General features: G+C 47.5%; 1 protein-coding gene across 2 annotated transcripts in view; it reads left to right on the top strand.

Moving 5' to 3' along the window:
• Nucleotides 1-12,843, top strand: part of PRXL2B (peroxiredoxin like 2B) — an 85,415-nt gene that overhangs the window by 20,238 nt on the left and 52,334 nt on the right. The window lies entirely within an intron of this gene.

The following is a 12,843-nucleotide window of genomic DNA, read 5'->3' on the forward strand; positions in this document are numbered from 1 at the left end:
GCAAGATGTTCAAGACCTTGTCCTCCCATGATGTGAAAGTAGGGGGATGACGCGGGAGTCCACCGCCAGTCTTCAGTACGGCTAGCTGTTGCCTGGATGCCATGGAACACACCTTCCCCATTAAGTCGTTCAACCTCTTTTTGATGTCCTCCTTTGTGCATGGATGACTGCCTAAAGAATTGACTCGGCGACTATTTTTTGCCACAACTTCATTTTCCTGGCAATAGATGTTTGTTGGACATGTGCTCCAAACAGGTGTGGCTCTACCCTTACAATTTCATCCACAATGACCCTCAACTCGTCATCAGTGAAATGTGGTTGTTTTTGTAGGGACATGTAGTGGTTGTGGAGACGGTGTGTGGGGTGTTGTAAGTGAAAGGGTGCAGTATTTGTAAATGGTGATGTGTAGATGCTGTGATGTGAGTAGGTGACGGTTGTAGCAGATTGTGGGTCCTAGTGATGTGTGTATTGTGAATGTTGTGCTGAGTGAAATGTGTATGTGTGCCTATGGTGTAAAAGAGCAAAATCTATCTTTTTTGACTTCTTGGTGTATGTGAATGACGTTCTGGATGCAAAGGATTGTGGTTTGTGTAGTAGTGTGTTTTATAGTGCAGTGTACCGGGTGCGTGGATGTGTCAGCTGTGGGGTATGCAAACTATCCAATGTGGTGTTGTGTTCTAACTGAAGTGAGTTGAAACCGCTGCGGTTCGCCCCACCAATGGTTTTCCGCCATGGAAGAACCATTGTCGTGATTTGTAGATTGTAATATGATGGGAAGATATTTACCGGGCTGGTGGTGGAACCGCCTCTTTTCAGTCCTCCTGGGTCCTCGTGGTTTCTGAAATTTGGCTGGTTTTTGGCGGGGTTCATAGTATGACTCCTAATACGGCGATCGTATGACTGTCAACTTGGCGGTCTTTTGGCGGCTGCCACCACAGCTGTCTTACTGTCAGACCACCAAACTCGTATTGAGGCCCATAATATCTGACTTAATAAAGGCACATGAAATAAGTGAACAGTGAAAATTATGCATATAATCTGTATCAATATATGAGGAATACAGTGCAGTTTTATCATTATTTTAACGCTTATATTGTAATTATTACAATTAAACATTGTTTTTTTATTATATTGAATGTAACCAATCTGGTGGAATCCGATTTATTTTTCCACATACTATGATTATGTTAACCAATTACACAATTCCCCTTGAAGTCTGGGCAATAGTGTTTCAGTGCCAGTTCCCTGTCTCACACCCTCCTTGTGTTAACGATAGTGGTTATTCCCCATTTTCTGTTGACAGCATCTAGGGGATGCCCTACTAGTAGTCCGTGTCTCAAGAGTCCAATCTGACTCTAAAGTTCAATTAAAGTGTCCTAACAGCGCATCACTCTCAGCAGGGAGTTCCCCCCCCGGCTGAATGACATGAAACACGTCTTCTCTGCTCCGGTAGAAGTGAAGCATTCTGAGCCCTGGAGTGCAGCCTGTCTGTGGGAGCTTGCAAAGGCTTCGATCCCAATCAGGTGAATCGAATGCAGTCAGATTCAGCAGTTGCACTTGGCAGGTGCAGGCTCTCTATCCCTTGCAATAGTGCTCCAGCAGCGATTGGAGGTTTCCTGCACTCCTCCTGCAGTCTCTCCACACTCCCTTTTAGTGGGGTGGCGGGAGGTGGCGATCGATGATTCTTAGTGCCCGATTCTCAATCCTAAACTTGAGTGACAATGCTTCCATGGTGTCCTCACTTGCTCAACAGGGTTGCACCAGTCGCAGTCCTTGTTGCTCCCAGTGACCTATAGTTCACCAGCACTTGCAGTCTGTGGGCTCTGGCCCAATCAACACTGCACAAGTATTTCCGTCAGCCTCTCGCTTGGTATACAGGGTTGCTGCACAGCTGCCAAAAAGGCTTTGGCTTTCACAACATGGCTGTCTTTACCACTGCGTCCGCTCCTGGCATTTGGGGTTGCCGCAAAATTACCATGCAGGCTTTGGTCCTTAGAGCACGGCAGTCTTTACCACGGCGGCCCCTCCTGGCATACGGGGTCACCACACCGTTACTGTGCAAGGCTTCAGCCCTTATTACACACCAGTCTTTTGCTCGGTTGTCTTCACTGCAGCCCTCTTCTCGCATACGGGGTCGCTAAGTCCAGTACAGGGGCAACGGCCCGATCAGTGCTGCAGCTGTTTCCTCACACCTTGAGCAGGTAGTCTACTCAACACCTGGACCTTTCTCCCTACCAATATTGTCTTCCTCACAGGCCACACTGGTCTTGGCAACCAGGCTAGCGCTGATGCTCAGCGCTCCAGGACAGGTAGTCTTGGATTCCCTCTGCGATGTCCCCTCACCCAGTAGTGAGTCTAGCAGGATTTGGCCCACAGTCCTGGTCACAGGCAGAAGTCTTGCAGAGCTTCTGCTCCTCAAACAGCCTGTCTGGCTGCTTGGCAGGTAACAGTTTTTGAAGTCTCAACACCCTCTTCTTATAATCCATTTCCAGACACCAAATGTGATTTAGTGGTCTGAGTCTTTGAAATTTTATGTTGGGATTCTGCTCATTTTGCTCATCTACTTCTCTGTCCCATCTTTCACTTTAAAAGCAGCCTGTCAGAGCAGGGGGACGTCTCCGAAGCTGATAGTCCCACAATACAGGCCATGGGGTGGGGGGGTGACTAGAGTTCACACCTGGATGTCCGCCAAAGTGATATGTGCATCAAAAGGTCAATTAGCCGAGGGCTCCTAGCACTTCTCTTTATTATTCTCGTTTTAGCCCCATCTCTTTCCTGAGATGTGGCAGGATCCTTCCTTGTGACCTTTGACTTAATCAAAGAGCACCCTTTGAGAGTATAGAGGAGGCCTGGTCCTCCTCTCCCCAGAGTATGTCCCAACCAGCTTACAGGAATCCAGCAATCAATACATCTGTCTGGGGCATCCCTCTTCCTCCACTCCATGTTTCACCATTCATGCCTGGGTCTTCCAAAATAGACCCAGAGCCCTCTATGTATTGTACCATCCACAGGTATGCATACATCCAGCATGCATCCACTTCCCAGCACTTTATCCTTTATGTACTGTACCACTCACAGATACACATACATTTAGCATGTGCATCTAACATGCACACTCTGTATCCTTCCTGTACCACTAAAAGGTACATACACACCCAGCACATGCACTTATCTGGCATGCACATCCTTCAGGTACTGTACCACCTATTGGCACATAAGCCTCTATAATGTATATACCATACACCCAAACTTCTCACAACTGCATTATCCTTGAATGGCACCCTCCCCAGGCACACATACATGCAGTGGAGCTACACCCCTTCTGAGCTGAGCTGCGTAGCAATTTACACCAATCTGATGTAGGCCAAGGGTGAGTTAAGCACCCAGCAGCAGAACCTTTGAAAAGAGAGTGAGTCTTTAGTTCTCAGTCCAGTAACACAGGTTTAAAGGAACCTGTTTGCTCCTACTGATCACTACACAGTATGCTGCCACCTCCGCGCTTGTGCTGCTTGACTCCTGGTGAAGGCAGCTGCCTCCCATCACCATGAGGGGAGCGCTTTGAGTGCCCGTAAGACAGGCCTATGTCATGGCGCACACGCATGATCCATGTTTGCCTATGACAACAAAATCACCATCTAGACAGTTGGGCACTCAGGACGGGGGTGCATATCCATTACCATGTAGAGGATATTTCCTTTCCAACTCCATTCTTTTGATTGGATCACTCTTATCCTTTTACAACTTACATTCATGGAATTATTGTTTTTTTCTCTTTTCATTACTCCATGGGAGTGCATTCATTTTCCCGCTCTCTTCTCCAGGTGCTGTTTCTCTTTTACATCAGGAAGCCCCAGCACGCTCCATGTTTCCCCTACCCCCAGCTCATTTGTTGCTTCCCCACTCCTCCTCATCTCTCATGGCTTGTTTTCAACTTTTTTTCCATTTATTACCTCCTCTCAATTACCTGTGGTGCTCGGAGGCTCCTCCTTGCTCTGTTTTGCCCCATTTACTTACTTGCCCCATCCACCTGTACACACGGTAGTTGGCAGAGTTTAAGGTTGCTCTAGTAGTAGTAGAAGTGATAATAATAGAGTTCTTCCGTTTTGTAATTTACAAATAACCTAGAACAGTGCCTAGGTTGATCTATTCATAAGTAGCACCCAGGTGAGGTATAACAAGGACTGCAGATAGTCATTTAATTTCCACCGTGGATATTTATTTGATAAACTCAGGTCAGGATTAAGAGAACAGAGTTGCTCAGATCTCTGGAAAGATTTTTGTGGTGAACAACCAGAATAAGAGTAAAGGAATGCATAGAATAATCAATATCATTGAGAATAGACAGTACATGGAATTTATAGGGATATTTTTGCTAAGAACTTCTGTCAAAGTTACACTCACGCCTGTATATCAGTCTGACACGCTGTGCTAATTGCTTTGTTGTCAAACCTGCTTCTATACTTTTTTTTATTTATTTTTTTAACGGCAAGTCATAAGCATGCATATCTAGGTTACAAAAACATGGTATGTGTTCTCGCTATGGGCCCTGCCGCTGTATGACAACATGCTTACTCCGACAGGTTTACTTGATCCCAGGTTATAAACAATTAAATAAACGATGAGAACATTTAGGTCAAAACAGACACATGTTCAGACATAAGTAATTAATAAGCAGTATATTCGTTTGTCAGTCCTTAGAGTAAACCTCCCTTTCTGTAAACCTAGTTAAGACCAGGGGTGCAGTGCCATCTAAAACTACCCATATATAGTATCCACAGCAAGTGAGAGCTGCCCTTAAGGGGAAGGTGGGCTAGTGGAATCTGCAGATTTTCTTAGTACTCTACTGGCTGGTTCCCTGTCAGTGGGTTCCCATAATCAGGAAAGTCCTCTTTGAATTCTTGCAGCTCGTATAGCGGAGTGTCCCATTCTGCTGCTATAGGTACCCTGCGCAGGCCTCGGGTCTCCTCCTTACAAAGGGCCACAGATTCAGCCCTACCCCACTTAAATTTCGCTGCGCACCAGTGTTTTAATCCTGGTAGTGTTGGCCTTCCAGTACATAGCAATGGACCTTCGGACTATGAGCAGCTCCATATCGATAAAACAGTTTGTACTGCTCCCAGCCTTTTACGCCGGAACAAGCCTAGGACTCTGCCCTCTATGGGACATATATCTGTGCGTACTGTGGTTTCAGGCAATGCTTCCATGACTTCCTGCCACAATGATGCTGCCACTGGACAGCTCCAGAACATGTGGGCTATGTCTGCTTCTGGCGCATGATGTCTGGGGCAGCTTTAGGCAGATCCAAAGGCCCTGTGCAAAGATGCCGGGCCGAGATAGGCCCTTTGTAGGATATTGTGTTGGATGTATTGGAGGTTGGCATTACAAGAGAGATTGCGTAGATATGCCTAAGTCCTATCCTATATTTTTCCGTCAATTCTCGGCCTATGTGATGTTCCCATTTCCATCTACTTGACAGCAAGGGATCTTGTGGTGTGTATGCCTAAGACTGGGTGAGACAGGTGATCAGGTGGCGGGCGCCACCTTATTTGTGGAGTGTGTGTACTCAAGGAATGTGACTTCAACTTGGTGTTGACTGTCAGTCGTTGCATTTCGACTACTAACCTGCTATGTGACAGGAAATGACCAGCGGGCAACTTGCTATCTGTCTGCAACTGTGCAAATGGAATTAGTACGCCGTTTTGGAACAGGGTGCCTAGGTTGTCCAACACTGTAGCTTCCCATGTTGCTAGTCTCTCCCTTCTAACCGGTCCCAGAAGGGTTGTATGGAACTAATGCAGATCTCTGGTGTGTATTGTGGTAGGGCCAGCATTGAGCGCAGAGTCCTGCAAAAACTGTTGTGCGCTACTTGCAGGAGGTTGTTGGACTCAAGGGGGACTCTTCCTTGTCTTAGGAAAACCTCACGCACCATGCGCTGTACACGGTAGCCGTAGGCAATCCCAGTTCGTCTCGCTAAACAGCAAGAAGGCCATTGTAATTGCTTCTCTAAGTGATAGTGTTTAAAGTTGGGGGCTCCAAGGCCTCCTTTTCCCACTGGAAGCTGCAACTTGTGTAATGCGACACAGTGCCTACTCTTATTCCAGGGGAAGCACCCTCACATACCATGCAGGGCTTGGCGTGTACTGCGAGTTATGTGCAGTGGAAAAATATAGCAGGTGCAGGAGCATCATCAAATTAGATAGAGGCACTCTACCTTGAACAGTGAGTGGCAGTGTGCTCCAGAACGCCATTTGAGGGCTGAAGGAGGCATTGTCCCTACTAAGATTGCCATCTATTCGGTCTTGTGTTGTGTGATAAATCTGTATGCCTCAGTATCTGAATGTGTGCAGTTCCCAGTGGAGAAGATACATGTCCACCATCAAGTGCTGTGGTAAGTAATCTGAGCGACGTTGGAACAGATGTGGCTTAGCCTATTTCACCCCCAAACCCTATGCAGCCCGAAACGTTATCAGGAAGTCTCTGACTTCAGTTATCCCATTTCGTAGGTCTCAGTTATAGATGAGTACATCATCTGCATAGAGGGGAAAGGATATGAATGTAATCAACGACTGGTATGCCCAATGCCTGTCCTTGTTGTCTGAGCCACTGCGCTAGGGGTCCCATCGTCAGAGCAAAGAGGAGCGGCGATAAAGGACATCCCTGACATGTTCCTCTATTTACGGTTATAAGGTCTTGGATGCACTGTGCAATCTTCACACGGGCCGTGGTGTCTGTGTAGAAGAGTCTAATGAGGCGCTGGAGCCTACATGTGATGCCCATAGATGATGATGTCACAAATATGAACTCCAAGTCTACAGTATTGAACGCCTTTTCCAGGTCTAATACTAAACAAGCCACATATGGCCACTAGACCAGTGCTAGTTCCATTAATCTATGGAGTCTGCGTATATTAAGAGTTGTGGATCTACATGGGATAAAGCCATTTTGGTCCCGGTGGACCATAGAGGGGAAGGCATTTGAGTAGGTGCCTTGCGATGATCTCACTAAGTATTTATAGTCAGACACCAGTATGGACAGTGGGTGACATAACCTCTATGGGGCCCTTGTTAGGCTGTAAGAGGGGAAATGATAAAGGATTCATTAAGGGTAGGGAGAAGTCGACCTTCTGTTAAGGCACTCTGATATAGTTCAAGAATCTTAGGAACCAGGAGATACTCCTAGGTGTTAAAAACTCAACTGGAAGGCCGTCCAGGCGTCTTACATGTGCCAAAATATTGGACGGCCCCTCTAATCTTTTGCTCTATAATATGTGTGTTGAGATCCTCCTCGGCTATAAGGTTGCTAGTCTGCAGAGTGATTTTGTCAAAGAAGTCTTGGATGTGGGCCTCGCGACTTACAGGTAGGATCATAAAAATTCTGGTAATGGGGAATAAGTACTGCATGTGTGTCTGCTTAACTAGTTACCAGGGAAGACGGTGACTACCAAATCATGGTGATTGGAACAATCTATGTCGTAATACGCAGCAACTATGCCAAATGGCGTCCGGACTTGTCTCCCTCTGTGTGCATTTTTGGCTGATGGGGCCTAGAGTCCAGGCATCTTAGTTGCTTAATCAATTGGGCATGACACTCTTTGGCTGTCACTAAAGATTGTTGGGTGACAGGGTCTCTGCACACTTCCACTTCTAGGATATCTAGTGATTTCTCTATCCAGACTAAGGTGGTCATTCCGACCTCGGCGGTCTTTCTTCCAGACCGCCGAGGCTGGGGGAGACAGAATACCGCCATTGCCGGCGGTATTCATGCCTCCCTATTCCGACATTTCCGCTGGGCCAGCGGACGGTAACAGCGTTACCGTCCGCTGGCCCAGCGGAAATGGCACATCAACATTGCCGCCGGCTCGTAATAGAGCCGGCGGCAATGTTGATGTGCAGCGGGTGCAGTAGCACCCGTCGCACATTTCACTGCCTGAAATTCGGGCAGTGAAATGCGCGACGGGGCTACGCCTGGGGGCCCCTGCACTTCCCATGCCAAGTGCAGGGGCCCCCAGGGGCCCCGTGCGTCCCCTTACTGCCAGCCTTTCCATGGCGGTGTCTACCGCCACGGACAGGCTGGCGGTCGGGGACTCCTAATCCCCAGGGCAGCAGTGCTTGCACCGCTGCCCTGGGGATTATGCCCGCCAGGCGGAAACCTGGCGGGAAAATGGAGGGGCCGGCGGTATGGCCGTGGCTTTTGCGCCACGGTCATACTTGCTGGCGGGACACCGCCAGTAAACCGCTGGCCGCCAGGGTCGGAATGACCCCCTAAGTCTTTATGGAGTTCGGCCCTTGCACCCACAACCGCATTGATGCACTGTCCACGAAGCACTGCCTTTAGTGCTTCACATTCCACTGGTCTGGTGATAGGTGTGCCCCAGTTCTCTGTTACGTAGTGGGATAATGCCTCACAGGTCTTGCCGTGAGATACTCTGTCCTCCAACATGATTGGCTGTATTCACCATGTGGTGATAGGAGGATGGGGTGTGCCCCATTCTAGGTGTAGTTTAAGCAGGTTGTGATCTGAGAATGTCTTTCCTAAGTATTCCATATTGAAGACTTGTGAGTGGACGGTCCAATGACTACACACATGTGTAGATCATATGGGGGTGAACAGTAAGAATATTCTCTTACGACAGGGTTGAGGGTGCACGAGCTGTCCAGCAGGAACCAGTGTGAGCCATTAGGTAAGGCCAGCTGCAACTACGGGAGAGGCTGGAAGAGGATGAAATGAACAATCTAAGTGTGGGTTTAAGACACAACTGACGTACCCCCCTGTAATCCAAGGCTTATGTGCCATCTGGTAAGGGTGACTGAAAAGCTGGCAGAAAGGCTTGTTGTGCTACATTTGGTGCATAGATGCTGCCCAGAAGGAGGTGGGGGGTTAACCATCTAATTGTCCCTAAACTAGGACGGAACATCCTTCAGGATCAATTTCTGTGGCTAAGCAACGAAAGGAGACAGCAGGTCAATCCCATATGTGCTCAACAGGTGAAGCCTGAATATATAGTGCAATAGCACTGACCGCACCTGCGCTTCTGCAAACGGTGTCCTCCTCTCCTGTTCGTTTATTGGAGGAATGCTATCTAGGCATCACACAGTCTAATGTATAATTGTATAGCATGTCGCTTGCACGTTTCCCCCATGCCGGCAACATTTTCTGTTATTATTCGAAGTCTAGCCATGACGCCCTACATTTCAAAATTATGAGGTGTGCGGGGAGTTTGGTGGGTTTCTCACTCTGAGGTATTAGTGTAGGGGACAGGGTAAGCTCAGACCTGGATCATGTCATCCTGTATGATCTTTCAAATTTACAAAACAGAAACCCCATATCCCTTCCCAGGGAAGCTGTAAAAACGTTGACTGCCCAAACAAGTAATTGCCGCACCGGCAGTTGGTAGGCTTGCTCCACAAGGTAATGAGCTGATAGTTTCACAGGTGCCACTACTTGCGCCAACCATTGTTCAAAAAAGGACACTGGGTCTGAACTTTCTGCTCCTTCGGGAAATCCAACAATTCACAGGTTGTTGTGGTGGGATCACCCCTCAGAATCCTCCACTCTGCTCTCTAGTTCATGGACCTTGGCCATAAGAGACCGCACCTGATCTTCCAAGTCAGACACTGTGGGCAGGATTTCATCCAGCATGCATTCTCTTTGCGTGAAACGGGCAGTGAGATTTCTGTGGTTGTTACGTAGCAGCCTGACTTCCACTGTGTCAAGACTGTTGCGCAAATCTTGTTGGGTGCCAGCTATGGCCGTTAGGACTTTGTCTAATTTAGCATCTGTCAAGGATACGGGGTGTCTTCCATCGTTGTTACTTGTTCAGTGGGCTTGAGCTCTGGGCATCCCCGCAATTGATCTCTCCCTGCTCCTTTCCATCCCATTACTGGTGGGGAAGTGCTGGCTAGTGTTCAGATGGTAATGATTGGGTAGTAGACTCCTGAGGAAGGGGGAGAGGAGATTCACCGCTGTGTGATGGGTGCCTGAGAATAGTGAAGCCGCCTCTTCTCTGGCCCTCATCCTAGGGCCTTCCATGAGGGTGGTATAAGTAGTCACAGCGGTGCGGGGTCCACCACACTTGTTTCTCTCTGGCGTGTGTTCCAGCCATGGTGAGGCTATGCGCCTGGTCGGTTAGAGGTTAGGAGGTGTGCCAAATAATGTCCAAGGTAAGGTGGCCGTCGCCCGCTGCAGTTGAGAGTTAAGAGAGAAATTCCCCATCAGTCCCAGTTCATCACAATGGCAGGACCCACCACTCCCTCCCAACACATTCCAGGCATGGCGAGCACGAGCTGTCCAAGCTCCTCTCTGGCTTCCGAGGAGGCTGATGGTGCTGTGACAGGGAGAATGACGACCGTCTCCAGGAGTGGGGAATAGGAGACTGAGATCTCCCACCACTCCCTAGGCTGCGTGTTCGTCATGGTGTGTCCTCGGCACCTCCAGTAGTGTCTTTCGGTCTCTCCATAGGCTGCTATTCAGGGCAGGCCTGATGCTCAATGTAGGTCCTTAATGGTGGGGGCACTGAGGCGTCATGCACAATAGGAGCCCCCCCCAATGTTATTGAAAACTAGCTGGTGAAAGTGGAGAATCCCCAGATGGGGGCAAAAGACACCAGGGGGGAGGGTCATTCGCCCTACCCTGCATATGGCCACTGTAGTGTGCTGAGCCTCATATAGTGCAGTCACAGTATTGAAGCACTAAGCAGATCCTTAGTTGCTCAGCTTTTGCAATACCCCTTTCTGCCCTTTGTTAGGGTGTGGGGCACTTGGACACTCCAACACTCTGAGCACCTCATCAGCCAGGGCGCCCCCCCCCCCTCTAGGAGAGACCCACAGTGACCTAGAGAGGGGCCTCCTCTCAAGTGTTAGAGCCACTGGCACGGTGACTGTAGTAAGTTAAATTATGGGGCACAGTCTAGGCTCCCCTGGCCCCAGCAGGTGCAATCGCTGTTGCCAGGTGACAATGGCGTGGTCCATGCGCCCAAACACCCTGTCTTGTTACCTATGTTTCATCAAATCAGTTCCAGTCATCCCAAGATGGCTCCTATGTCCCTGGGAGTCAGCTAAAGCATGTCCTGGCATCACCCTTAATTTCCCTTCTCTGGCACACTGTTATCTCTGGTTCTTGTATTTTTCCCCATTAAACTTCTTAGTCTGCCTTCACACTAATTTTCCTCGATAATCTCATTATATCCTCATTTTTTTCCCATTGACCTACGACCTTTTAGAACACTCCCTTCTCTTATCTTCTTGTCCCATCAACTACCCAACATGTCTACTCCATAAAGCTCTTTTCATTTTTGGCCCAGAGATGCCTTTAGCTGTCTTGCCAGCCTCCTCTTTAGAAAAATTCGTATTAAAAATACAAACATAGATACAGAAATAGATTTCTTTTTTCGGAAGCCCTCTTTAAAAATGTGTCCATTTGAGTGTAATTTACATTTTGCCTCTCCCCACTGCAGCATACAGTATAAGTCAGTAGTTCAGTCCACTTCATCAATTGGCTTTCTTGTACTGTGAGCAATACCATGTTTTCGAATCACATATACACAGCCGCCTGAAAAGGAGTGCTCTATTCACATATTTTTCTTAGCTGACCTTCACCTGCGACCTTTTAGATGGCAATATTTGTAGTGTGTGGTTTTCTTTTTTTTTAACTTTTCATTTCTATTGCATATGCTTGCAAAAAAATGTAAAATAATATGTAATGCTCCTCTGGACCACACATTGGCGATGTTTCCACACCAACCACCTTTTTCATCACCACTACTGTTCTACAATTAGCACTCTTTGAATTCCACTTCTTTATGCCAAGCCTCCCAGACTTGCAAGCTGTCTGTTTGTGAAAGACCTGTTGTGGGCTTACCAATAACTTACAGGAGCCTACAGCCCACACATTACTTACCATTATTTGGCTTTACTGTCAGTCTGATTTGCTTGTCTCTTATTCAACAACGTTCCTTATCCAAGCTTGCCCATCGTTTGTGGTCTTCCCTCCTATGGAGAATAGCCTCTTTTTCATCTTTCATCTGCTTACTTTCACGGAACTACTTTTTGCTTAAGCACTGCATGAGAGTGCACGTGTTTCCAGCTTTCCTCTGCTTGTTTTTCCCCCACTTTGCCGAATACCAACCCCATGCACTTTCCTTGTCTGCCTTGTGTTATAAGATATATCTAATGTGTTTCCCTCGTCAAACTCTCTGCCTTCCGGTGTGCTGTTACATTCTCATGCATGTGTTTCCCACCTACTATCTGTTTCTTTCCCCCACCTGCGCCTCCATTGCACCCATGCCCAATGTATTTATTTTTGGTGGTGGGGGGGCAGAGTGAAGATAAGTCACAAATTGCTGTCAGCCCCTTCATCTATAAGAACTGTTTTTGTGCTACTTCGTTTTAAATTGTTTTTATTTACCAATCCATCTCGGATTGGTAAATTTAAAAAAAACAAAAATGGTGCTCGTATAATTTTGTAGGGATGCGCATGCCTGAAAGATACCACCACAGATGTTTTTTTTGTTTTTAAAAAAATACTTTTTGTCATGCTGTGCTGCATTGACAAAAGCCCCAGAGGCGAGACCTATTGGCTTTGTCAATACTTGTTTCCAATCCTGCTTCTGTGTCCAGTACCCAAAGCATTGCTGAAAATGCTCCTACATAAAATAGTTACCATACTATTTTCAACAGGACTGCCTGCGTCTGTAAATCCCTCTTACCTCTGGCAGGCTGTTTGTACATCCTGTTAAACTACCCATGCTGTATGTGATTCCGAAAAAGCGCAATAAACGCAGTGGCGCCACCTCCAACAAAAAAATATAACTGCCACAATGCCTGTTCACATATGTTCTACCGTATA

This window comes from Pleurodeles waltl, chromosome 6 (assembly GCF_031143425.1).
Source record: "Pleurodeles waltl isolate 20211129_DDA chromosome 6, aPleWal1.hap1.20221129, whole genome shotgun sequence".
NCBI lineage: Eukaryota > Metazoa > Chordata > Amphibia > Caudata > Salamandridae > Pleurodeles > Pleurodeles waltl.